Genomic DNA, 27476 nt, shown 5'->3' with positions numbered 1-27476 from the left:
TCAAAATTTGTCTTATTTCGGAAATACACTTCCGAAAACACGAAAAAATGTGTTTTCGGAGATGAATTTCCGAAAACACCCCCTTTTTTGGGTTTTCGGAGATGCATTTTCGAAAACATTTTTTTTGGGAGGGGGTGTCTTCGGAGATGCATATCCGAAATATTCCAAGACCAAATTGGTCTTGGAATGTTTCGGATATACACTTGCGAAAGAATTCAATAATTATTAAAAAATTAAAATCAAGGTGAATCAATACAATTAATAGGTATAAAATGAAGGTGAATCAATAAAATCAAGGTAAATTAAAATTTCCTAAACAATTTTAAAGTTAAAAATTATTTTACTAACTTATATAAATCAAAAACATTTTAATTCCATAAGTAAATTTTGAATTATATAGAATTAAATATAAAATTTGTTCATTAAATAAAATCAAGACAAAATCTTTTTTTTAATTTTTTTAAACTAAATAAAAAATTATAACTAATTTTTAATTATGAATCAGAATAGAAATATATAAATATATAATAATAATTATTAATTTTGTAAGGGAAATATATAAATATATAATATATAAATATATAATAATTAATATATAAATATATAAATATATAATAATTATTATAAATTAAAACACTCATTTTTTAAATTTTTATAATTATTATATAAATATATAAATATATTTATAATTAATATATAATAATTATTATATAAATATATAAATATATAAATATATAATAATTTTTATAAATATATAATAATTATATAAATATATAAATTAAAACACTCATTTTTTTTAATTTTTTTTGTAAATACATAATAATTATTTTAAATATATAAATATATAAATAAAAAATTATAACTCATTTTGTAAGTGAAATTATTTTAGTTTTTTTAATTAAAATTATTTTAAATTTTAAAATATGAATTAGAATAGAAATATATAATAATTATTATTCATAACTCATAAATTATATCAAAATATATAATTATTATTATTTATTACTCATAAATTATATCAAATTTATGATATATGAATTAATTAATATCCTAAAATTAATTTTTGGGATTTTTAGATTTTTTTTTTGTTTTTTCGGAGATGCATCTCCGAATTAATCAAAATCCCAATTTTTGGGATTTTTTCGGAAATGCACTTTCGAAGTCTGGAAAAATTTAGAAAAAAAAATATTTCGGAAATGCATTTCCGAAGCAGGGGTAAAGTGGAGTTTTCGCTGGGTTGACCCCCATAGGGAGGTGGGTAAAGAAAAAATCAAAAAGTTTTATACTGTCAACCAATCACGACCATGAATCAGGACAAGTCAAACTGTAATTTTAAAAAAACTTATATGACATGGCAAAACGATTTGTTTCTATTTGATGACAGTGTAAAACTTTTTTACACTGTCAGTGCACTACCTTTAACCTCTTTTATCATTCTAAACAAAATATTTTTTTCAAAAAATATTTAAATTTTTTCTCCCTTCCCCTCTCCTTCAAACTCCCATTTCTCTTAATTTGTGATAGTGTCCCGTGTGAAAGTTTATATCATGTTTCTCTTTAATTTTTTCAATTTATATTTCTCTTAATTATTTCATCTCAAGACAATAAAATATTAAATTAAACAATTATTTCATAGATAAGAGTATGTTGACAAATGTTTAGCATAATTGACATATTTTTATTTTTAATTATTAAAGAAACTCAATTTTTTAAATGTGAAACTTAAGTCTTATATGAGTACTTGAAAATGGGAATGAAGAAAAGAAACTGTTTGGCTAAATAAGCACAGTGATAAAGCAATATTTGTAGTTCATAAACTATAGTTGAAGGTGTATGTATGAGTGTTAAAAGTGTCCTCGTTCGTTGCCATACGAGTAAGTTACAATCAATGATAAATCAATGTTAAGTGGAGAAAACCAACCTCATATTTTACTAATAACTAATATGAAGTCAATGTTATGAATTAAATTTTTGGAATTGAGAAAGGCTACCATATGTACACCAAGAGAGAACAGTGATTGCGGTGACAGTAATTTTAGGTTGTGTTTAATTTCAATTGTATAGTGTTCTGGACTGGCCCAAAGGTTGGGCCCAACATGGTTTCGGCCCAGCGAAACCCCAAGAGTCCAATAACCATCCATGGCCCAGTCTCATGCCCGAGATGCCCGTCTGAGGCACGCTCGGCAAGATGTCATCCTCGGTTAGGTCACAGGGCACCCAGCAAGATCACACGTTCCCCGTACAAGTAGACGCTCGGATACGGCGTTAGTCCCGAGCGTCGCTCACTGCCGAGGACCCTGCTCCGCGCAGGGCTCCTTCATATCCAACCCTCCGAACAGCACGGATCCCACGTGGCTCCTAAAAGACCGCGTCTCCCTTGAACTTCGGAGCGGTTAACCAGGACAGAGGGCATACACGCACCTCCGATATTTCCGCTCAGGAAACCTGGCAGTCTCCTAGTTGGGCTTGGGAATCCAACCCAATAGCGAGATCATGGCCCAGCGCTGGGGGCTATAAATACCCTCTTTGACTAGAGGGTCAGGTATTCAATTCTCACTCACTCTTAGCTAGTACTTGCGCTCCTTTGCTCGTCAACTTACTTTGGCATTGGAGTACCTTGCAGGTACACCCCCCTCCTCCTCCTTCTTAGAAGATCCAGTCCGAGCAGCCTACGACGATTCTTCTGATCAGGTACGATCAGTGGCGCCGTCTGTGGGAACTTGCTTCCCCATCTGTAAAGAACAAAGATCAAAGCTAATCATCTCCAATCGTCATGGCTGACAACAACAACATCCCAAGCGCTGACCCTTTCCTCCTTCACGAGCTGATCGAGGAATCCTCCCGCGAGCTAGCTAATCATCGTCGGGGGGATCGTCGGCGACAAAGGTCCGGGCATGAAACCCAGGACACCCAGCTGTTGCAGGTCCTACAACAGGTCCAGAATGTTGACCATGTTCCTCCAGAAGGGCACGTTCAGAACGGCGAGCAGATCAGAACGACCAACGTGCCGGAACATGCCCAGAATGTGAATGAGACCGACCCCCGAGACGGGCAACATGCTTCCTCATTCACCCACACCTCCGAGAGGCGGAGAGCCCGTCATGGGGAAGAAGAGGAACCGCTCAACATTCCCGAGGATGCTGACCCCATCACCGTCCGCTTACTCAAAGAAATACAATTAACGAACAGCCTCCTCAGAATTCAGGATGACCGAATTCACGAGCTGGAAAGACAGCGGCGACGTCGCCCTTCCCCACGGAGGCGCTACAGGTCACGCTCCTATTCCTCCTCGCGCTCACCGCCGAGAAGATACCGTCGGCGTTCCCCGTCCTCTTCAAGGTCTCCCCCGAGAAGACATCGCCGCCGGAGGACTCGTTCCCGTTCTCCACACAGAAAGAACAGGAAGAACCAGAAACCTGAAACCGCTGAACAAAGAAGCCCCTCCCCCGAACAGGGCCGTCGGGGCCCCTCCAAAGCTGCGACGGGTAACAACCAAGAGGATCCCCGACGAAACAGGCACTACAATTCACCAGGACCGAGCGACGAGGAGGACTTCCGCAGCCCCTTGTCCGCCAGTATCCGGAGAGCCCGCCTCCCTCGGGGAATGGAAAAACCGCCAGTATTGGACCAATACGACGGAACCACTGACCCCGACGACCATATCCGGAGCATCGAAGCGGTCATGGACTATCACGTCGTCAGAGGCTCGATCAAGTGCCGCATTTTCCCGACCACCCTCAGGAAGGGAGCGATGAATTGGTACAGGAACCTCCCTTCGAACTCCATCCATTCTTGGACCGAGCTCAAAGAACTCTTCTTGAGCCACTTCACAGCCTCCCGACGGCAACCGAAATCGGAAGCCAATCTCGAGGCCGTAGTTCAAGGACCCAACGAACCTCTTCGAGATTACCTTGAAAGATTCAACAAGGAGGCCGTCCAAGTGCAGACAGAAGACTACATGAAGAGGTACATCTTGGAGCGAGGACTTCTCTCCGGCAGTGACTTCAAGAAAGCTATTAAGATTGAGAAGGTACACTCGATGAATGACCTCCTCAGCAAAGCAAAGGCATTCATCGATTTTGAGGAAGGCGAGGCAGCCGCAATCAGAGCCCCGAGGGGCAGTGGTGCCGCTCGCAGCTCAAACCTCGAAGACTCGGGGTCACGCCGAGGACAAGACAAAAGAAGGGACGACCGGTCCCGAGATGTCAAAGAACGGCGAGGACCAGCAGGGCGTTTCAAAGACTACACTCCTTTGAACACCTCCCGGGAGAAAATCCTGGCCGATTGCCAGAACGCCGAGTTCAAGAAATCCAACATCAGGCCCCCGAAGTCAAATCCTACAAGACCGGGGACGGTCAAGTCCAAGTACTGCAAGTACCACAAAAGCCACGGGCATATGACTGACGAATGCATAAATCTCAAAGATGCCATAGAGACCCTGATCAAAGAGGGCCACCTGGCAAGATACACCAAGAAGGGAGAACCCCCCAGAAGAGGCATCCCTCGAAACTCTGACGAGGGGAACTCACCAGACAGCAGACCACTTCAAGTCGCACTGTCCGTAACCCGACCGGAAGACTTCATCCCTTCGCTCGGCGTGACGACCGCTCTCAGCACCTGGGAACATTTCCCCACCGTTATGGTCATCTCCAACGGCGGGGACCCCGGCTCTCTCACTGTCAGTTCAGTCAAGAGAAAGTTCGACGAGCTACTCAGCGCCAATGCCGATCTCGGCCCTACTCTTCGGAAATTCCGAGGAAAGTCAGAGCCAATCACTTTCTACCTCGAAGAACTGCCCGGCGGAGCTCCAAACGCCACCATTCCCCTTCTCGTCCGAGCCAGAATGGCAAACTTCGATGTGCGACGGGTCCTGGTAGATGAAGGCAGTTCAGTCGACATTATGTACTCCCACCTCTTCCAAACACTTCAGCTGGACGACTCGCACCTCACTCCCTATGTGGGTTCCGACCTCCAAGGTTTTAACGGAGCCACCACCAAACCATGGGGCTACGTCGAGCTGATTGTCACCTTCGGGGAAGGGGAAGCGTCCAGGCAAGTCAAAACCAGGTTTTTGGTAATCGACTGCAAGACATTGTACAACTGCATCATCGGGCGCCCCACACTGGCCGAGCTAACCGCCGTACCCTCCACGGTCCATCTGAAGATGAAGTTCTACACGAGGACAGGGAAAGTGGCCACCATCAACGCCGACATTGAAGCTGCGAGAAGGATCTTCGATGCGTCCGTCAAAGGACTAGAACTGATCGCTCCTCCGACCAGCTCCAACAAAAAACCAAGAGCCGAAGACAAGCATCCTCGGGAAGATCAGGTTCCAACGGCCAACGTCAGCTCAGTCGACCTCGATACGAGGTTTACGCAGGAAGAACTGAAGACCGGGGAAGAGACACACTCAAAGGCCCCTCATCCCGTCCGGCCTGTCCCCGACGGAGACTTCGAGCTGATCCCCCTGGGGGACAACCCCGACAGAGCAGTGAAGATCGACAAAGGCATCCCTGACCTGCCGAGGAAGCAACTCGTAGCCTGCCTTCGAGCCAATGCCGACCTGTTCGCCTGGAGCGCCGCAGAGATGCCCGGACTCGACCCTGAGGTCGCCTGTCACCACCTCTCCATCAATCCAACCGCCAAGGCCGTAGTACAACGTAGGCGTCGGCAGTCTCCCGAGAAAGCGGAGGCTGCCGAGAAAGCTGTAAAAGACCTCCTAGAGGCAAATTTTATTTCCGAGGCCAAGTATTCAACTTGGCTCTCAAATGTTGTACTTGTTAAAAAATCTAATGGAAAATGGAGAATGTGCGTTGATTATACTGATGTTAACCGGGCATGTCCAAAGGACGCCTACCCTTTACCTAATATTGATAGACTGGTCGACAACTCGGCCGGCTATAAACTGTTGTCCTTCATGGACGCTTATTCTGGTTACAACCAGATTCCCATGGCGAAATGCGACAAGCAATGCACGGCTTTCATGACCGAATCGGGCAATTATTACTACAACGTAATGCCCTTCGGACTCAAAAACGCCGGAGCCACTTACCAGCGGATGATGAACAAGGTCTTCCGAGGGGAAATCGGCGACACGCTCGAGGTGTATATGGACGACATGATCGTCAAATCTCGAGAAGACTCCGACCACACGCTACATCTCGAGCGGGTCTTCGAGCAGGCCAGGTCCTGCAGGATGCGCTTCAATCCAGAGAAATGCACCTTCGGAGTGCGGGCGGGCAAATTCCTCGGCTTCTACTTAACAGAACGAGGAATAGAAGCCAACCCTGATAAATGCCGAGCATTCTCAGACCTCCCTACTCCCACCAACAAAAAATCCATCCAGGTACTAAACGGAATGCTCACGGCATTATCCCGCTTCGTCGCGAAATCCGCCCAGCATGCACTTCCATTCTTTAAGCTTCTTCGGAAGGAAGCAGCTTTCGAGTGGTCCGAGGAATGCGAACAAGCATTATCCCACCTCAAACAAGTGCTCTCCAAACCCCCGGTGCTATCCCGACCAGACAGCAACGAGGTTCTCTATCTCTACTTGGCCGTATCTGGCGAGGCGGCCAGCGCGGCCCTGATCCGAGAAACGGAAGACGGGCAGAAGCCAGTGTACTTCACTAGCAAAGCCCTACAAGGGCCCGAGGTCCGCTATCAACAGATAGAAAAAATCGCACTGGCCTTAATAACGGCCGCCAGAAGACTGAGGTACTACTTCCTCGCCCACACTATCGTCGTCCGGACAGACCAACCGATCAAGCAACTTCTCAGCCGACCAGACATGGCCGGGAGAATGCTGAAATGGTCTCTCGAACTGTCCGAATTCGACATACAATACGAAGGCAGGAAAGCGTTAAAAGCCCAAGCGCTCGCCGACTTCGTGGCCGAAATGACGACGATCTCCAACTCCCCAACACCCACCGAGAAAAAGTGGACCATCTACGTTGATGGCGCCTCAAGCCACGCGGGCAGCGGGGCCGGTATCATCTTGGAAAACGACGATGGACTCGTCATCGAAGTATCCTTAGTCCTATCCTTCACCATATCGAACAACCAGGCCGAGTACGAAGCCCTCCTAGCGGGCCTACGCCTCGCCGAGGACGTGGGCGCTCGGGAAGTCATGATTTATACCGACTCTCAACTGGTCGCCTCCCAAGTTAGCGGCGATTACCAAGCCAAAAACGACACGCTAGCCGAATATCTATCGCTCGTCAAAGAAAAGATGAAAGGATTCACAAAGGCAGACGTCGCACACATCCCTCGGGAACACAACTCGAGGGCCGACCTCTTATCCAAGCTCGCAAGCACAAGAAAGAAGGGAGGGAACAAGTCGGTGATACAAGAAATCTTGTCCGACCCAAGCGTAGGCAAAAACGCGCAGACCATACAAGTATTTGCCATCGGAGACGCCCATTGCTGGATGACTCCGGTATACAAATACCTCATGAACGACGAGCTCCCCGATGATCCGAAGGAAGCTTCAGCCATTAAGAGGAGAGCCTGCTCGTACACGGTCATCGAAAATAAACTCTATCGGCGCGGCTTCTCCATTCCCCTTCTCAAATGCATCGACGGCTCGCAGGCAATGGAAGTACTGCAAGAGCTTCACGAAGGGATTAACGGCCAGCATCTCGGCGGCCGATCTCTGGCGAGGAAAGCCCTCAGAGCCGGCTATTATTGGCCGACTATGCAGCAGGACGCCAAGGAGCATGTTCAGAAATGCGACAGATGTCAGCGGCATGCCGACATGCACCTAGCTCCCCCCAACGAGCTTAAATCCCTCTCCTCCCCTTGGCCTTTTTCCACCTGGGGAATGGACCTCCTCGGACCGTTCCCGGTCGGCTCGTACCAAAATAAATATCTCGTGGTCGCCGTCGATTACTTCACGAAATGGATAGAAGCCGAGGCGCTTGCCAAGATCACATCTCAAAATGTGCTCCGTTTCTACAAACGAAACATACTTGCCCGGTTCGGGGTCCCTCAGGCCATAATCACCGACAATGGCACCCAGTTCACTGACAAAAAATTCCAAGAGTTTGTGGCCAAGCTTGGCACGAAGCAACACTTCACCTCAGTCGAGCACCCTCAGACGAACGGGCAGGCCGAGGCAGCCAACCGAGTCATCCTCCGAGGATTAAAGAGAAGACTCGGCGAAGCCAAAAAAGCTTGGGTCGAAGAACTACATAGTGTACTCTGGGCGTATAGGACGACGCCCCATTCGAGCACAGGCGAGACTCCTTTCCGACTAACCTACGGCACCGAAGCCGTAATTCCCGTAGAAATCCGAGAGCCTTCTCGGCGCACCGAATTCCCCCTCGAGGAAGAACTTAACGACGAGGCCATGAGGGAAGAACTCGATATGGTAGAAGAGATCCGAGCAGGGTCAGCCCTCCGAGAAGCTAAACTAAAACAGCAAATAGCTCTTCGCCATAACACCAAAGTTATAAAGCGCGAATTTGAAATCGGCGCCCTAGTACTTCGCAGAAACATGAAAGACTCGCGCGAGGGCAAGCTAGCCCCAAACTGGGAAGGCCCGTACCGAGTTTATGACAAAACCGAGAACGGCGCCTACTACCTCGAGAATCTTCTCGGTGAAAAACTTGCTCGACCCTGGAATGCTGAAAAACTCAGACGTTATTACAGTTAAACATAAGCTAAAACGCCCGGCCTCTAACCCAAAATCAGGTAACAGACGGGCACGAATCCACGTCGTCGGTACGGACGTGAGTATTCCACGACAGCAACGATCGATTCCTCTCGTCGGATAGAGGGACCGACCCCTCGGCGGATTCTACACCTAGACCCCCCGTGGAAGTACCTGCATGGCAGAACCCCAGCTCGCGATGGGATCGTTCACGCCGCGAACGCTTGGCCACAACCGCGGTCTCGCGCTCGCTAAAAGCGCATACCTGCTCTGCGCACCCGGCCCGTACTCAACACGCCCGGGCAATCAATCTAGGCCGAGCATAGTCCACAAAACCAATAATATCACAAGTATACAGGTGACTCTCCGGCATGTCCGAGCATAAGTCATCAGTTACCTAGAACAATCGCAAAATACTCTAAGTATAGAGGAAATACCTCGTCATACAAGCACAGCAGGAAAGTTATCAAAAAGAACAAGCATACAATGATAACGCCGAAAGTGAAAACAAACAGATATAAGCAAGCAGAATTGTAAAACATTAAAATTGCCGACCAACTTGGCCGGCGATGTCAAAAGTTACAATCATTGCCGGGCACGCAGGCCCCAAAAATTATCCGGGCATAGCCCAACAAAAAGAATGGCACGCAGGCCGAGAAAGACAGACACGCAGGCCCGGAACTACACTTTCTACTCTTCGCTCCCCGGGGACTCAGGCACCAACACGCCATCCACGATCCTCGAAGAGAGCCCGACATTATCCTCCTTCAAACTAGGGTTCAGAAGCCTCAGCTGGTTAAGAGCACGCTCGAAACCGACGTCGGCCATGTCGGCCAGGCTTATCTTCAGGCTTTCTATCTTCTTCGCAAACTCAGCCCTAGACTTTAGAGCTGCCACATCCGGCGACTCGTCAGCCGAGGGAGCCCATTCAAGTCGAAGGTCAGCCAGCTTCTTCTTCTCAGCCGCAACCTCCGCGTCTTTCTGCTTCAGGGCCGCGTCGACCTTCTTCCTCAACTCCTTGCGCTCGACCTCCATGGCCTTCACCTTGTCCTCGGCCACCTTCTTAGCCGCCTCGGCCTCCTTCAGGGCCTCGGTCGAGCCCGAACCTCCACTGGCCAACACTTGGGCCATCTCCAAGACCCTCACCACGGCGGCACTGTCGCACGCCAACTGTTTCTGAAGGGACGGGGGGTCCATATCACTGATCCGACGAGCTTCATCCGGTGAGGTAGCCAAGGGGAACTTCTCGAAATAGCCTCCATCCTTGTAGCAAGAAGGCAACACGAAGGCGCGCCCGGGACCTAGGTTCGACTGATCTGGACGTCCCCCCTCGGAAGGACGAGATCTCTTGGATAACCTCTCGTCGACATGAATCTTGTGAGGAGAGCCTGCCGAGCCTGAGTTCTCTCCAGCTCCGGTACCCTGGTTCTTCTTCTTCTGATTCTTCCTCGCATCCAATGCCTGTTTCAGGATATTATCCTCCTTCTCCGGCATAGCCTCTGCAAAGAAAAAATAAACGAGTTAGCAAAATACCGGACAGAGATCACAAAGCAAGGGGAATGAACACAACCTAACAACGTCCAGGTCTCCTCGGGAGTCCGACAAGCTAGCAAAGCCTTGGTATTAATAGGCCGCTGCTCCGTGATCGGCACCCCGTCCTCGTTCAGTATGGGATCTCCATTCCTCGTCACCCAACGAGACAGGGTAAAGCTATCTACGTATTTGCAGAGGACCGAGTATGACTCCCGGTCTTGATCATCCAAATCATCGTCCTCCCAAGCGTAGTATTTCGGAGGAGACGCAAAATGACCCTTCCACCAGAAAAACGGAAACGTCGTGCAGAACTCCCTTACTTTCTGCCCATATTCATCCCTCACTATCTCCCCCTCGGCATCCCGCTCGGCCACCATATCCGACACCGAAGAGTAGGCCGTTGGACTTAGGGGGCGGACAACGAAGTATCGATCCTTAAAACCCTTCACGGAATCAGTATACATTCCGAAGAGTTTACGCTCGGCGTTCCTGAACGAAACCCAGCTGTACCGCCCGTTTGACGCCTGCCGTTGAACACGAAAACATCTTCCGAACAACGCAGACGTTGCGCCTATACCCAAATAATCACAAACAATCTCGAATGCCCGCATAAAAGCAAAAGCATTCGGATGAATTTGGGACGGCGCCAGAGATAGAAACGCCATAACTGAAACCTGAAAATCAGAGAAAGGTAACCGGAAGCCGAGCTCCCTAAACACGTAATCGTACATCGCAAACCCGTCCCCGGCAAACCGAGAGCATATGCGTTCGTCCGGAGACGGGAAACCTATTTGATAATTGGGCGGATCTCCTTCCCCCAGAACCTCAATTTCTGTAAACGCCCCATCCAGAGACGCGGTGTACCGGGAAACAACAGATAGAGCCTCCTCGGCTATCCAATCAGGCGCAACGATATGTTCATAACTGAATAACGGCATAGGGGGAACCCCTCCCTCGGCATCCGAACCAGGAGATCCCGTATGAGCACCTTCGGCCGAGGGAGTGCCATCTCCCTCAATAATTTCGACGTCGGAACTAGTTGCCGTCGAGCTGTCGGAGTCACTGGTCGTCGAGTCGGTGTCCGAGCCGGATCTCGAGGTAGCACTCGAATCTGATTCACCTGCACGCAGAAGGGAGAAGTGAATTCGATAGTCCATCAAATCCACCCTTCCACCGCAAGGCAAGCGAAAGGGTAGAGCAGGAGCAGCAGAGCCCCCGGCTAAACCCCCATCGAGGAAATACGTTCGTCAGCCGAGGACTCTCGACAGCAGTAAAAAGCACGATGTATAAATTTCAGACGAACGCAATGATCCGACACAGACGATAGCTAACCCGCCGGCCGTCGCGTCCCCCGGGCATCGCCTAGATAACCCGAGGGAAGCGCCGACCGCGCGCCTGGCCCAACCGACACGGATAGCTATCAGTGACGGGAACCGCAAGAGTAATCCCATCGAACACTACAAGAAGATAATAAGCTAGGAGGGAAACGTGAACTTACTTGCAGACATGGTGACAGCAACTGGGAAGATCCCTTCGGCGGAGTGACGGTCGGAGCGACGAACAAGAATGCTAGGCAACCGAGAAATTGTTCCCTTGATCGTCCACCTAAAGCCGAGCAAATAAACAGACAGAGGGAAATTCCCAAATGAACGTTTTCACCCCCTTTTATAGGAAAGAAGCTCGGAAGGCGAAACGTCGCACCTTCTGACAAGCGCCGTCTCCTATACCCTAGGCCATCATTGCCTATGCCACGTCAGCGCGTGTATCCCACGCGCGACGCCTCAAGCTAGGGAAGGACCCTCGGGGAACATTGAGCAGCCGAGCACCACCTAGGTCGCAAAATCCGAACACCATCAAAGTCACAGCTTCTTGACCAGAAAGCTCCGACTTGGGGGGCTCCTGTTCTGGACTGGCCCAAAGGTTGGGCCCAACATGGTTTCGGCCCAGCGAAACCCCAAGAGTCCAATAACCATCCATGGCCCAGTCTCATGCCCGAGATGCCCGTCTGAGGCACGCTCGGCAAGATGTCATCCTCGGTTAGGTCACAGGGCACCCAGCAAGATCACACGTTCCCCGTACAAGTAGACGCTCGGATACGGCGTTAGTCCCGAGCGTCGCTCACTGCCGAGGACCCTGCTCCGCGCAGGGCTCCTTCATATCCAACCCTCCGAACAGCACGGATCCCACGTGGCTCCTAAAAGACCGCGTCTCCCTTGAACTTCGGAGCGGTTAACCAGGACAGAGGGCATACACGCACCTCCGATATTTCCGCTCAGGAAACCTGGCAGTCTCCTAGTTGGGCTTGGGAATCCAACCCAATAGCGAGATCATGGCCCAGCGCTGGGGGCTATAAATACCCTCTTTGACTAGAGGGTCAGGTATTCAATTCTCACTCACTCTTAGCTAGTACTTGCGCTCCTTTGCTCGTCAACTTACTTTGGCATTGGAGTACCTTGCAGGTACACCCCCCCTCCTCCTCCTTCTTAGAAGATCCAGTCCGAGCAGCCTACGACGATTCTTCTGATCAGGTACGATCATATAGTAAGATTGAAGTCTTGCTGAATAAATGACAGTAATTACAAATGTTAAAAAAATAGTTTTCACCGAAAGGCTTTCGCCAATGTTGAGAGTCGAAACAATGCACGTGGACTCATCACCGATTATTTGTTCCTCGTGGAATTGGCTTTTATCTTTCTATAAGTTAGGAGATCTTTGTACTTTTCACACTTGGAATATCCTTCCGCTCCTTTGTTTCGAGCTGTAGGAGGAGCTTTCCGTTTGTTCGGGCCGGAGTATCCTTATGCTCCCTTTTTTAATCTCATTGCCTATTTAAAAAAAAATAAAAAGAAAGAAAGTATGATATTCCAACTAAACCACTTCCAGGAAGTTACATTAGAAAGAAAGTATATCATTAATTTATGGTAGCTATGGTCTTTATTTGATTAAAGCTACCAACATAAGTGATATAAATTAAAAAGAAAGAAATCTCATGAATAATAGATAGTTTAAACCAATAAAATAGAAACCATTTGAATGACATAACATGTCATCTAAAACAAAGAAAAAAATAGTATACTATTTTTCCATGAGAGAATACCTCAAGTTGCAATGAAAGTGAAAATTTATTCACATGAAGCCATGTTAGATCCGAAAGACTATCACCACCAAATGTATTCCTCTGTGCCATTATACCTCTCATTTTTACAGAAAGCAAGAGCTTTTAAGTAGGGACACTGTTTTTTGAAGCTCTCCCTTCTTTTCCCTTAACTTTCACCTTCATATATTTTTCAACTTTGATAGTTATTCAAATTCTAGTTCCTTCTTTTTCCAATATAGTTTGAGACAATCAGTTTTAATACAATTGTGAGAGTGTTGCAACCTAAAATCCTGATTTCATCCATTTGCATTTGTTCTAGTCCTAGAAGAGTCTGAATAATCTCTAATAAAGTACCTGCAAAAAGTGACCTACAATATTAAGAGCCATTATTTGAGTATAATCATATATTCAACAGAAGAAGAAAAGAGTGGCAATCCAACAATAGAAAACAGAAGAACAACAACTTTATGATCATCACATATTTAACTTATGTGAGACTACCAGGATGAGGCTGTCCAAACTTTTACGTAAATATAAATCTAAATTGCATATACGTTTTTGAGGTGAAGTAAACATTATCCACCTTACAGTGTTAATGATTTATCCATCCACTTCTCATCTTAATTTCCATCATCTACACATATTCTTCACTCTCTCATAACAAACCAATGACTTAAGGCTAACATCCCAAATAGTCCCAAATGATACAGAAACCATAATGTTAAGCAAGCTAGCAGCTCAAATAGTAACAAAACTCACAAAGGACGCTAATATTGATAGATCAATGACGTAAATAATTAGAAAATGTCACCTAATTGCAAGGGAATAATCCAACAATTTCTTGTAACCCTTCATGGATTGTCTTGAGGTAGCTCAGAAAAACACAATAGAGGTAGTCACAGACAGCTACAACCAGCCTGGACATAACTCCATTTTCCTGATTCCTACAAGGATCAAGGTAAATAAAAGAGACAGTTGATGTGGGTGATAGTTTCATAAAAGTGAAAATCTTAAATTTCGATGAACTTTACATGATTAGTGTCTTTACCTTAGCATCTAAAGTATGTTATACTTTTTTAAAAAGTGTTTTAAATCCTGAAAACAAAAAGCATTCAATTACTAAAAAAACAAAATGACAATGTAAGAAAATTATGTAGAATAATTCAGTACACTTGACATGAACAAAAATTTGGTAGTTCTTACGTTTGAGTGTGATGTATCTAACAACTGCAACACCATGTCTATAGTTGTTCCACATCTTGCCTATGCACCAACATTGATTGTCAAATGTCACTTTCTATATAGCCCCATCTCACCATGGATAAATCACACTCACACTATAGTGATAGTCGATAGAATTTTGTTTATAAAATAGATTCACCGACAAAAGTATTGAATCTTCTAGCCTGTAGCAGAAATAGTTATGTAAAGAATAACACAAAATAGCACAAGCTTCAATCACAGAGATCTAGGAAACTTACAGTAGGCTTAGAAGGTAAGCAAACAGATTAATGCACTTCGTCGATAAGCAGAAAAGTTAGTAACAAATTAACATTTATGGAAACCATGTAATATCAAACGAAAATAAACGAATGAAGCCTAAAAAATGCTAATCAAACACCAACACCAGAATACGAAACGAAACCGTCAAATGAAAGTGAAAACAGAAAAACAGCCATCGAAGAACAGGCATTCAAAATTATAACAGAGGAAGTAGAAGTAAAACTAAACACTAAATATAAAAATTGGAATCAAACACAAACAGCAGCATATGAAACGAAACCCTAAAATTAAAGGGAAAACCGAAAAAACAACAAACAAACCTCTTTATCAACCAAAATCAATTCGAAGTGCTCTATGGTCTTTGATAAAACTATCCATTTGTGATGGATTATGACGACAATTTTCTAGAGCTCCTTACTTTCATTGATGTCCTTCAATTTCTCAAAAGATCTTGCCATAGTGAACTTCAGAGCTGGAGATTATTGGAAGAGGTATTTGTTGTTGGTTGGAAAAGACAAGCAGTTGTGGAGAGAGATGGGGAAGTATAAAACGTGCGGAGAGATATGGTATGATTGTGTGTGAAGGAAGGAAAGACAAAGGGTAGCGTGTGAAGTCGTTCATGTCTGCCGAAGAAGAGCATGCTTTTTGCAGAACAAATTAGGGTTTCAAGAAATATTGGGGAAGAAAAGATAAAGGTGTAGCAGTTTGGATACAATGTGGTTTATGTTAATGTTGGCCCCACTGAAAATATTATATGGTCAAGAAAAGATATTTTTTGCCCCTAGAATATTAATTTAGACTAAGATAATTAGAGGGTATTTTGGTGAAATCCAGAACAGTAAATTTTCTTATATTATAGATGTTTGAGATATGTAACCATAATTTTTATGTTAAATTATATTTTTCTTACTTTTTTTATTCAAGAATTATTCATTTTATTTTAAATCTCAATAGTATTGATCAAATTTTCATATATATTTATATTGAAAATTAAGTATTTATTTTTTGAAGACATATAATATATGTTTTTTTTTAATCTTAAAAGTTCTGCAACGATTCTTATATGATGATTCATCCTAATTTTGAAACAACACATCATTTAAAAATGGACATGTTTTGACTTTTTTTGTGGTTTATGATGTTCCATTAATTTTTCACAAAATTTAAGGAGGATTTGCTGTAGAAAATGGATGTTGCATAATCCACTGACCAACACAAATTTAATGTTTCTTTTTTATTTCATTCTTGCATAATGACAAAAAAAAAATTGAATTCATGGATATTAATGAAAAAAACTAGGGAAAAGCTAACATGTGCCCAAGGACACAATTTAATAAGCTATTTATAGAAATATTTTATTGAAATATGTGCATTCAATTGCTCGAAATTTTAAATATGACTTTTTTACATTTAATTACATTTGTCTTTTTCTAATTATAGTATCCTTAACATGTGCCCTTAGGGCACATGTTAGCATGACCCAAAAAACTATTAGAAGACTACCTCCTGATTTATAGAAATGTTATCATCAAGAGTAATCATCTCAACAATAATTTTTTGGCTATAGTAATGATTTAGAAACTACCTCCTGATTTAAGCCATAATTCAATTCATGCACGGTAGGAATGTAATCAGAGTTCTACATTTGAAGCGTAAGTAGGAAAACCGGTATAATTATGTGATCAATCATACATACACTATTAGATCACTATTTATAGATAATGGTATGTCTAATTTATAATTTAAAATTGTCTTATAACCTTACGGAACCAGGAACATGACAATTTGAGTTAAACCTTTTTAAGTAGTATGTGATATCAAAGATTAAAATTATATGTGGAAGTTTTAAGAACCATCGAAGTTGAATTGAAAAGAAAGAACATATCAAGATACAAAATACAAAATTATTATCAAACATATCAAGATACAAGAAGACAATTAATTATCAAACATATCAAGATTCAAGATACAACGAAACTCTCTTTTCGCAAACTCTCAAAATACATAATACCAAATTATTATCAAACATATCAAGATTCAAGAAGGCGATTAATTCCACTATTGTACCAAATTTTGTTCTTACTGTGAAAAGTTTCTTCTAAGACAATCGTAGTCAACACATGGAAGGCGTAGAAACAGTAATAGAACAAAATGTACCAAATATTTGTTGTTATACAAATGAAATAAGGGCATTTGTACTTCATTATTATCTTCCTTTTTCCATCTATATAAAAGAGGAGATTAATTAAATTTTTCAAAAGGAAATTCAGAATGTGAATGAACCAATTTGGTACCTATCTTTTGAATGTAACTTTGCAAAATCAGTCCAAGGAATTTAATAGACATTATAGGAGATTGTTTCTTACTCTTAGATGAATCTTAGCAGAAGAAATGTCACATGCCGCTTTTGCGATAATCTCAGTGTTTGTTGAATTTCAACTATTACCTCAAATAGCACCCAATCTCATTTGTCACAGTTGCCATCATCGTCTGCTATGTAAGGAATGTCACTTTTTTGAAACCTTGAAGCTTCCATCCAAAATGTCCCTCCATCAAGAGACACGTACACTCTCTCAATGCCTTTGCTACCACCTGATAATGCATATCCACTAATACTCACCTGAAGTGCAAGAATCGTGTTAGAATCATGATTTCAGTTCATTTCTAATTAACAAAACGTTAACGCATAACCTGACCTTTCTCGGTGTTATTGTGGTCGTGTATTCTATAAAAGACATAACACACTGCCAAAGTGAAATCAAAAGCATTATTTACAAAATATTTACGTCAAAAACCTCATAGAGGAAATACCTAAACAGGGAAAACCATTTGAGGCTGCCTCGATATTAATACACTATATTTGTTCTTCCAAAGCAACAAATATTGACAGAAAAATAAAACTAAAAATAAAAGCACGAGAAGTTAAACATGAGAAGTCAGAAACATGAACACAAATAGGCAACCATCAAAACAGAAAAAAGAGACGGGAGGGAATATGTTTCACATGAAGTTGCAGTTGAAGATGAAACACGAAAAACAACAGTAAATCAAGTAAGACTTTCGAGTTTTAATAACAAAAAGTAATGGTGTTACCTTATTGTTGTTGTATGAAGCCGCTACTGCGACATGTCAACTGGTGGTGGATTTTTTCTTTGGCGGCGACGGTTCTAGGATTTGGAAAGAAAGAGACGAGAGAGATAAAAATATGTTATTGGAGAGAGAAACAAATTTGTCAAATGAGAGGGGATAGAGGTGAAAAGTTAAAGGAATGAAAAAGGTTAATGCATAATCTATTGCTTTACCGGTTAAAGCTATGTTTCAAGGCAAATTTGAAAAAATTGTAAGCCAAGTGTACAAAAGGGAAAATCTGTTTGGTTTAGATTTATTGATTTAGTCAATTATCATTAGGGGCATTTGTTAGTGTAAATTAATTTGTTAGCAAGGGTATATTAGGGATATTAGTAGTATCCTCCAAGCTTAGGTAGATAGTTGATATTTGTGGAAAACTGACTACCAAAGTGAAAGATAAGTTAAGTATTTTAAAGGACAAGAAATAACATTTGAAGATGATCATTATAGATGAATATATAAGGAGCATCCTTTATGCTCCAATATGTCATTTCCTTATTCTTAATCTATTAATTTGTTTAAAACATTAATTCACTTTGCGTTCTATTATTCAATAAGTCCCTTTCTTCACATTGTAGAGGGCTAATATTCAACTGATTTTACCAACTAGATTAAAAGATGCATTTGATAAGATCCCTGCTGAGAAAAATACTTACACTATCTAATTTTCAAGTCCTAAAAAAATAAGATGTTATTTAAGGCATATGATCACGAATACATGTTGAAGTGGACTGGTAAAATCACAATAATCAACATTAACAAGTATGATATAACTAATGTCACCCTTAACTTCAATCTTTTTCAAAAATTACTTCAGAAAAATTGAGAGAAGATTTTTTTAGTAGGTATGATCTACATGAGAATTTATCTCTTTTAGTCGAATTATATATTTACCTTGCAAACAATCATGTAAAGTAAAATAAATTTTACAAATATTTTTGAAGTGGTGGATGAGATAAGATTCACTCAAATATTTATTACTTCCAAAAAAAAAATCTAAATTAATTTTATATAAAAAGATTTAAGGATAACTAAAATACAATCTGTAAGTGGTCATTTTATAAGGCCAGAAATAAAAGGGTCTTCCTGCAAGTATGAATTGATATTTGACTGGTTTTTTTACTGTATAGTCTGCCAGTTTTGTCTGTGGAAGATTAGTGATAAATTGCTTTAATGATAATCTAATTATCTGATTTTTTTTCTCTCTTTTTCCATTTTCTTAGAAAACTCTTGCAGTAATGAAAAGGAACTTGTTAAATATTTTGAACCAAGAAACCATGTTAAAGTTGTTCCTGGGGGCTCAATAGGGTGTGACTGACATGGTTGTAAAGGTGGAGCAACAAGTTCTGATCTTAATATCTGATAACACAAAGGAGCATGTGAGTTTTATAGTCCTTTGTTTGACTTACTAAAATACTTTTGAATTTCTACTTACGTTTAGTGTAGAAATGACAACAAATATTCTCTCTTTAGATCCGTGTAATTGCAGATGATGTTGTAGAGAGTTCAGAAGCAGGCCCAGCCCTGTATATGTGCAACCAGTGGCATAACACAGGGCCCCAAATATCGAGGGGCCTCAAAATTAAACTATCGTAATATAGTATAGGAATTGGGATGATCTATTAGTATTGTATTTTGGTGAAATATACTTATTACTTTTACCATGACACCCACCAAAAAAAGTAACTTTTTGCTTTTAAGCTATACTAACTAATTTATCAGCAATTTTATATAACTTTATAGTATCTACAACTTATAGTATATATCTTGTTTTATATTTAATATTGTAAAACAATGAACAACATTTCACTAGTGTAATGTGTTGCAAATTTCATATATATATATATATATATATATATATATATATATATATATATATATATATATATATATATATATATATATATATATATATATATATATATATAATGGAAGAGGATCATTTGACACCAGTGTCAAAGTATTAATTTTGACACCAAATCTTACCCCTTTATTGTTAACAATTCAATGGTTAAGATACATTCACTTAAAACTAATACATGAATTTTTTAATGGAATTTATCTTTACCATTTAATTGTTAAAAATAAAGGGGTAGGATTTGGTGTCAAAATTAATACTTTGACACCGGTGTCAAATAATCCCTTCCCATATATAATTAGTTTCAATAATAATATATATAACAGTTGATTGAATTTTTTTCTTTCATATCTTTTAATTTATTTAAACTAACTATTAAAGCTATAAATTTGTTAAATAAATATTAATAAAAATTTGTTAATTTAGACTAATCTGTAAAGACATTAGAATGTTATAATAATTTTGACAAGATTTATTTAAACAGTTTAATATTAATACCTCTTGACTAACAAATTAGAGAGTAAATTGCATTTTATTTTATCAGTGATTTATTATAAATAAAAATAGAACGGGCCCCTAATTTGTTTGGGCCGACCCTATTCAGAAGTAACCACCGATGTGATTAGAATTGGGGATTATGAATTTCATGATCTTGTATTACTAGAATAAGCATTTTTCTTATGCCTAAGATAAATTCAAAGTACCTTTTACCCTTGTATTGTGGTTCAAACCTTTCTTACTTTTGACTTAATCAGGTGTAGTAATTTGAGTTTTGGTATTATAATTCGTGTAGAGAGCGAGACATTTTAGGTTAGTATCTCAATGAATCAGAAGTTTAAGACTTTCTAACTTAAAATTAAGACTTTTTGAACTATCCTTGATTTTTTTCATACAATTATCAACTTTTTTTTTCTTCTAAATAATTGTTTTTTGGCTTTTAACTTAAATTTCTAAATACATAATATGTTACTACAATAGGAAATAAAAGGCGTTGATTACATTATTGAAATTTAAAATATATTATGATTGAGTAAAATATATTAATCATTTTAAAATATTTATAAAATTTAAAACTTAAATTTATACAAATTCTCACATTTCAAACAATTTTACTTATTATTTTTATATAAATTAGTATTAAATACAATACATTATTGAAATTTTAAAATTTATTTATTTGTTGAATTTAATTTATAAAAATTATTACTATTTTTTATAAGAAAAAACAGAGGCTGATAAATTATTTAAATAGTGTATGAGAAACGAAAGGGTTTTTCATTGTTGAAAATTCTAGGGCATGGTGAGTGAAGGTGTTCAACCTAGAACCCAAATCGCCCCAATCTCAACGATTAGGGTTTTTTCTTCTCTTCAATCAACAATGGAAAATACAATCGGAAACGCATCACGATTCCTTTGGCGCTTAAATCAACCCAAGCCCATTCCCTTGATGTTGTTACTCTATAAAAGCACTCGAGTTCAGTACTTTTTGCTCACACAATCACTCGCGCATCACAAAATTAGGGTTTGCAATGAGTCACAGAAGAATGAACCGTTACGACGAAGAAGACGACGATTACGACAACCAGAATATCGTCGATTACGATGAAGAGGACAGTGGCCGTGGAAAGAAGCGGAGACGGCCGAGTTTTATAGAAGATCATGCCGACGAGGTAGATGAAGAAGACGAGGAAGAAGAGGATGATGAGGATTATGATTACGGCGGAGGAAAAAACAGCCGCAAGCGCCAGTACAAAGTTTCGGCTTCTAATTTCTTTGATGAAGAGGCTGAAGTTGATACAGATGATGAAGAGGAGGAGGACGATGAAGGCGAAGACGGTATGTTCTTACTTCATAGTTTTTATTTCTTTGTTTATTTTCTTCAATTTCACATAGGTAATGGTATTGAATTAGGGTTGAAATTAGGGTTCTAATGAGATTGGAAGTCATCATTGTTACTAAGTAGGCACGCTTGTTATTATTGCTGTTTTGTTGCAATTAATTGAATGCAGTTTAGATAGAAAAAAAGGGTTATCGAAGCAAGCATTTGTGTTGCAATCAAGAAATCAATCAAGTGAATGGTATTGGTATTGAATTATCGGTGTTCATAGCTTTTTATTATTTTCTTTCATCAACGACATTAGATCATCGGTATGCTTAGGTAATGGTATTGAATTAGGGTTGAAACTAGGATGCACGAGATTCGAGGGTGATTTGTGATATGACTTCTCATGAGATTGGAAGTCATCATTGTTAATTATTGGTGTTTTGTTGCAATTATATTTATTGCAGTTTAGATAAGGCTACTATAAGATAAAAAAATAGGATTATCGAAGCAAGCATTTGTGTTGCAATCAGAAAATCAATTTAGTGAATGTGACTTTAAAACATTTTCATAGGACCTGATCGTGTATATGACTCAAAACTATGATCGATCAAGGGATATATCTATTACACTTGTAGTTTTCATAGACACTGTCTTCTGATTGTTCATTGCCACTGTCTTCTGATTGTTCATTGCCACATTAGAGTTTTTGTTATCCGGCTATACAATACTCGTGCTTTGAAATATACTATCTTACGTTTATGAACTCAAGTTATACCTAGTAACTTTAGTTGTACATTTTGTGATACACTAGTTCATAATATATATAGATTGCTTCAAGCGCTCTAAGTCCATTAACTTGTTTGATATACAAGTACATATTTTTACAATGCCGGGTTCATACTTTTGTATGTTACTGAATGCTGGGAAAGGATTGAATTTTGCTCAATGTTGGACATTTTTAAGACATTGTTAAGCTCAGGCCCTATGCTATATCATATAACTATGTAGATAGGCTGATAACTGTTTAAATCATGCAGGTTTCTTTGTTCCTGAAAATGATCTGCCAGAGGAAGATGATAGTGCAGGGAGGCCACGGCACAGACTGCCACCCCACCAAGAAGATAATGAAGATCTTGAAGCACTGGAAAGGAGCATACTGGAGAGATTCGGAAAGCAGCGGTTCATAGATTATGATGAAGAAATTACAGATGTAGAACAACAAGCACTTTTGCCGTCTGTGAGAGACCCAAAGCTGTGGATGGTCAAATGTGCGGTACGTTCCTCATTTATTTTTTTGTTGTTTTATTTCTTCGGACTACTGCCAAGGACATAGAAATTGTCTCATCCTTTGATTTATGTTCCTCAGATTGGCCGAGAGCGTGAAACAGCTGCTTGCCTCATGCAAAAGTACATAGACAAGGGATCTGAATTGCAAATTAGATCAGCTATTGCTCTTGATCATCTCAAAAACTATATATATGTGGAGGCAAATAAAGAAGCTCATGTTAGAGAGGTATGGTATTGTGTGAAATATCCATTGTTCATCACACATAATTCATGTATAAAATTGTCAACTTTTTTTACGTGTGTTTTTAGGCTTGCAAAGGTCTTCGAAGTATATTTGGACAAAAAATAACTCTCGTCCCCATAAGAGAAATGACTGATGTGCTGTCAGCTGAAAGCAGAGCCATTGATCTTGCTAGAGATGCATGGGTTAGAATGAAGATAGTTGCATACAAGGGGGACCTCGCCAAAGTATGCACCATATTTTGAAAAATTTATGATTCTATCTTTCACGTGTTTTTTAATTTCTCACCTATTTTATATCTCTTCAAAAGGTAGTGGATGTTGATAATGTACGGCAGAGGGTTACTGTGAAACTAATTCCGAGAATAGACTTTCAGGCTCTCGCAAACAAATTGGTATGAAATGATTTTTTGTCTTGTAGAGTTCATGTTTTATATTTGTTGAATGTTTTAACTTTTTTCAAGAATGAAATAACTCCATTCCCTATTTTTTGTGCAAAATTTATTTATCACGCAGGAAGGTAGAGAGGTTGTGAAAAAGAAGGCATTTCTCCCCCCTCCTCGTTTTATGAATGTTGATGAAGCTAGGTAATGCTGATTCTCATAGCTATTAATATGTTTCTACTCTCTATGAACCTTTTCAGTTCCTGATCTTAAAGAGCTTAAGCTTTATATCAGGGAACTGCATATCCGTGTGGAGCATAAGCGTGATGCCTGTGGAGAATGGTTTGACATCATTGATAAAATGAAGTTCAAAGATGGGTTCTTATACAAAACTGTATCTATTAAATCCATTAGTGCCCAGAACATCAAACCGACGTTTGACGAGCTCGAAAAGTTTCGTAAACCAGGCGAGAATGGAGTTGTAGCCAGTTTTGCAAACAGAAAGAAAGGGCATTTCATGAAGGGTGACACTGTTATTATCGTCAAGGGTGATTTGAAGAATTTGAAGGGATGGGTGGAGAAAGTGGACAATGATAATATTCATATAAGGCCAGAAATAAAGTGTCTTCCTGTAAGTATGAATTGATATTTGACTGGTTTTTTTCACTGTATAGTCTGCCAGTTTTGCCTGTTGATGATTAGTGATAAATTGCTTTAATGATGATCTAATTATCTGGTTTTATTTCGCTTTTTCCATTTTCTTAGAAAACTCTTGCAGTAAATGAAAAGGAACTTGTTAAATATTTTGAACCTGGAAACCATGTTAAAGTTGTTTCTGGGGCTCAAGAGGGTGTGACTGGCATGGTTGTAAAGGTGGAGCAGCATGTTCTAATCTTAATATCTGATAACACAAAGGAGCATGTGAGTTTTATAGTCCTTTGGTTGGTTTACTGAAATACTTCTGGGTTTCTACTTACGTTTAGTGCAGAAATGACAACAAATATTCTATCTTTAGACCTGTGTGTTTGCAGATGATGTTGTAGAGAGTTCAGAAGTAACCACCGGTGTGACTAGAATTGGGGATTATGAACTTCATGATCTTGTATTGCTAGAGTAAGCATTTTTCTTATGCCTGAGATAAAGCCAAAGTACCTTTTACCCTTGCGTTCTGGTTCAAACTTTTCTTACTTCTGACTTAACCTGGTGCAGTAATTTGAGTTTTGGTGTTATAATCCGTGTAGAGAGCGAGGCCTTTCAGGTTAGTATCTCAATGAATCAGATGTTCAAGACTATCTAACTTAACGTTAAGACTTTTTGGCATTATATTATTGTTTCTTTGCCTTTGTTAGGTTCTTAAGGGGGTTCCTGACCGACCTGAAGTTGCGCTTGTTAAATTAAGAGAGATCAAGTGTAAGATAGAGAAGAAAATAAGTGTGCAGGATAAGCATAAGAACACAATATCATCAAAAGATGTTGTGAAGATAGTTGATGGTCCCTGCAGAGTGAGTTTCTGACTGCTGGCTAGCTTTCTTTTCTTTCATGGAAGTTGTTATTTTTCAGATTTAACACTTCCTTTTTGTTAGGGCAAACAAGGTCCTGTGGACCATATATACAGAAGAATCTTGTTCATCTTTGATCGCCATCATCTTGAAAATGCAGGCTTTATATGTGTTAAGGCCCACTCATGTGTAGTTGTGGGAGGTTTCCGCTCCAATGGTGACAGAAATGTATCCATTTTTCCTTTTTTGATTCTTAAGCTTTTTTCAATTTTGTTTGCATTTATAATCAATGTGATGTTTTGCTTGCTTTTTTTGCTTCCACTTCAGGGTGATGATTATGGAAGAATCTCCAGTCTTAAAAATCCACCTCGTGTTCCACAGTCCCCAAAGAGTTTTTCTCGAGGAGGGCATCCGTCTGATTGTATGTTTAAATCTTTTCTTGTGTGCTTAACATTGGATCAATCTGTTATTGTAATATGCTTTCGTAAGAAAGTTGTTTGATGTTGCTTTATATGTATGTGGTAAAGCTGGAGGGAGGTATAGGGGTGGAAGGGGGCATGATGGTTTGACTGGTGCAACTGTTAAAGTACGCCAGGGTCCGTATAAAGGTTATCGTGGGCGTGTTATAGAAGTTAAAGGCACATCTGTTCGTGTTGAATTGGAGTCCCAGATGAAGGTTGTAACAGGTTAGTCTTGTAATTTGGCAAACACCTGAGCTGCTGCATCTTTGTATTTTACGCGGTCTCTGACTTGGTTATTTGCAGTTGATCGCAATCATATAACTGACAATGTGGCTGTTACCCCACAACGGTAAGTTATTATATCTACATAAAATTTGTGATTTCTTGTATGTATTAGAAGATAAATCATGAATCGTGTGTTCTGCCAGTGAAACATCTCGATATGGGATGGGAAGTGAAACTCCAATGCATCCACCTCGAACTCCTTTGCGTCCATATATGACTCCAATGAGAGATCCCGGAGGTATAGTTTATATACATTTTTACGACTCTGCTTTATTTATTTTTTTAATGCTAAAACATTTGAGTGTCCTATAAACTGCTAATATTTGTTAAATGTACTTCTATTTACAGCAACTCCAATTCATGAAGGAATGAGGACACCTATGCGTGATCGTGCTTGGAATCCTTATGCACCAATGAGTCCTGCTAGGTTTGTTCTAACATCATCCTTCCTTTTGAGCTTAATACGTGCTACCTAACGGGCTCAGTTTACAGTGTGCACCGTCATCATATTACTAGTATAGTGTATGTGATTTATGAATTCTGATGGTAAAATAAATTCAGGGATAACTGGGAAGATGGAAATCCAGGCTCTTGGGGAGCCAGTCAACAGTAGAGCTGTCAAATAAGTCCAATTTTTCAAAGCCCCAATTTTTTAGCCCCACTAAAGCCCTACTTTATTAAGCCCTTTGTTAATGAGAAATTTTTTAGGCCCCAAAATTTTAGGCCCCTTAATTAATGTGTTATTTTTGGGCCCTATTGAGGGGCCTTATTTTGTTTCAAAAATTTCATTTCTAGTTTCAATATAGATTATTACTCTTGTAATCTTGCATTTATTTTGCTATGTGTTCTTTATTTATTCTCATTTGTTCAGTTTGATAGTATGGTTGCATTTATTTTACAAAATATGCAATTCAGCCTTCTGAAGTTGTAAAAAATCAGTCGATTTAATTCTTTAAATTTACAAAATATAAATTTCGTTCTTTAATTTAAAAGTATTGATTAGTTTAGTCCATCTATCTAAATAGTTTTAAAATAAACACCTATCAAAACAAAAAAGGTATATATATTTTAACTTAAGTAATTTTTTGATGAGAATTTGTGGTGCCACCCCTCAATTTATATTGCATACTCACGAAAAATCTGATACTACAAATGAAAAATTTGATAGTGTATTTTACAAAGTTTGAAAAGAATTTTGGCCGGTTTTTAAAAAAATAAATTTAACATACCGGATTTAACTATCGAATTTTTTAAACAAGTGTTGTAATTTTTTGAATTTTTTTTAAATTAAATGCAGTTTTAGAAATTTCAAAATTTTATGAATATATTTTGAATTCAATTTAAGCCAATTTGTGAATTTATGTCCTACACAGATATGCAAATTAAATAACTGCATATTTGTACTAAAAATAATTATTATTTTATGATCTTTAACAAAATTTGATTTTTATCATACACAATACAAATTTGTTTTACAAGTTGCGACAACGGCCACTTTAGGATAATCTATTAGTTTTTTTTAAATAGTTGTTTTTTTAGTTTTAGAATTTCTTTAGTGCAATTTTTTAATTTTTTTTAAAAAAAAAATTTTAAAAACTTTTTATTTATTTATAATTTTTAATATATTTATTTTGTTTAAAAGTTATTATTTTTTGAATTTTTTATTATTTTATTTTTTAAATTAAAATTTTAATTTTATTTGATTTGGGGCCTAATGGCCCTCTTT

The 27476-nt window shown here is 39.8% G+C and overlaps 1 long non-coding RNA gene and 1 pseudogene across 1 annotated transcript; one reads left to right on the top strand and one right to left on the bottom strand.

Moving 5' to 3' along the window:
* Positions 1-13285: 13285 nt before the first annotated feature.
* On the bottom strand, positions 13286-15043 carry LOC131655392 (uncharacterized). Its single transcript, XR_009299749.1, has 4 exons — positions 14484-15043; positions 14329-14375; positions 14092-14224; positions 13286-13634 (listed from the first exon to the last, which is right to left on the bottom strand). It is a non-coding gene; the product is annotated as an uncharacterized LOC131655392 (long non-coding RNA).
* A 5990-nt stretch (positions 15044-21033) lies between these two features.
* LOC131660973 (putative transcription elongation factor SPT5 homolog 1) lies at positions 21034-26236 on the top strand (annotated as a pseudogene).
* Positions 26237-27476: the final 1240 nt, after the last annotated feature.

Source organism: Vicia villosa, linkage group LG3 (genome assembly GCF_029867415.1).
Source record: "Vicia villosa cultivar HV-30 ecotype Madison, WI linkage group LG3, Vvil1.0, whole genome shotgun sequence".
NCBI classification, from domain to species: domain Eukaryota; kingdom Viridiplantae; phylum Streptophyta; class Magnoliopsida; order Fabales; family Fabaceae; genus Vicia; species Vicia villosa.
This window is presented reverse-complemented; position numbering and strand designations above follow the sequence as displayed.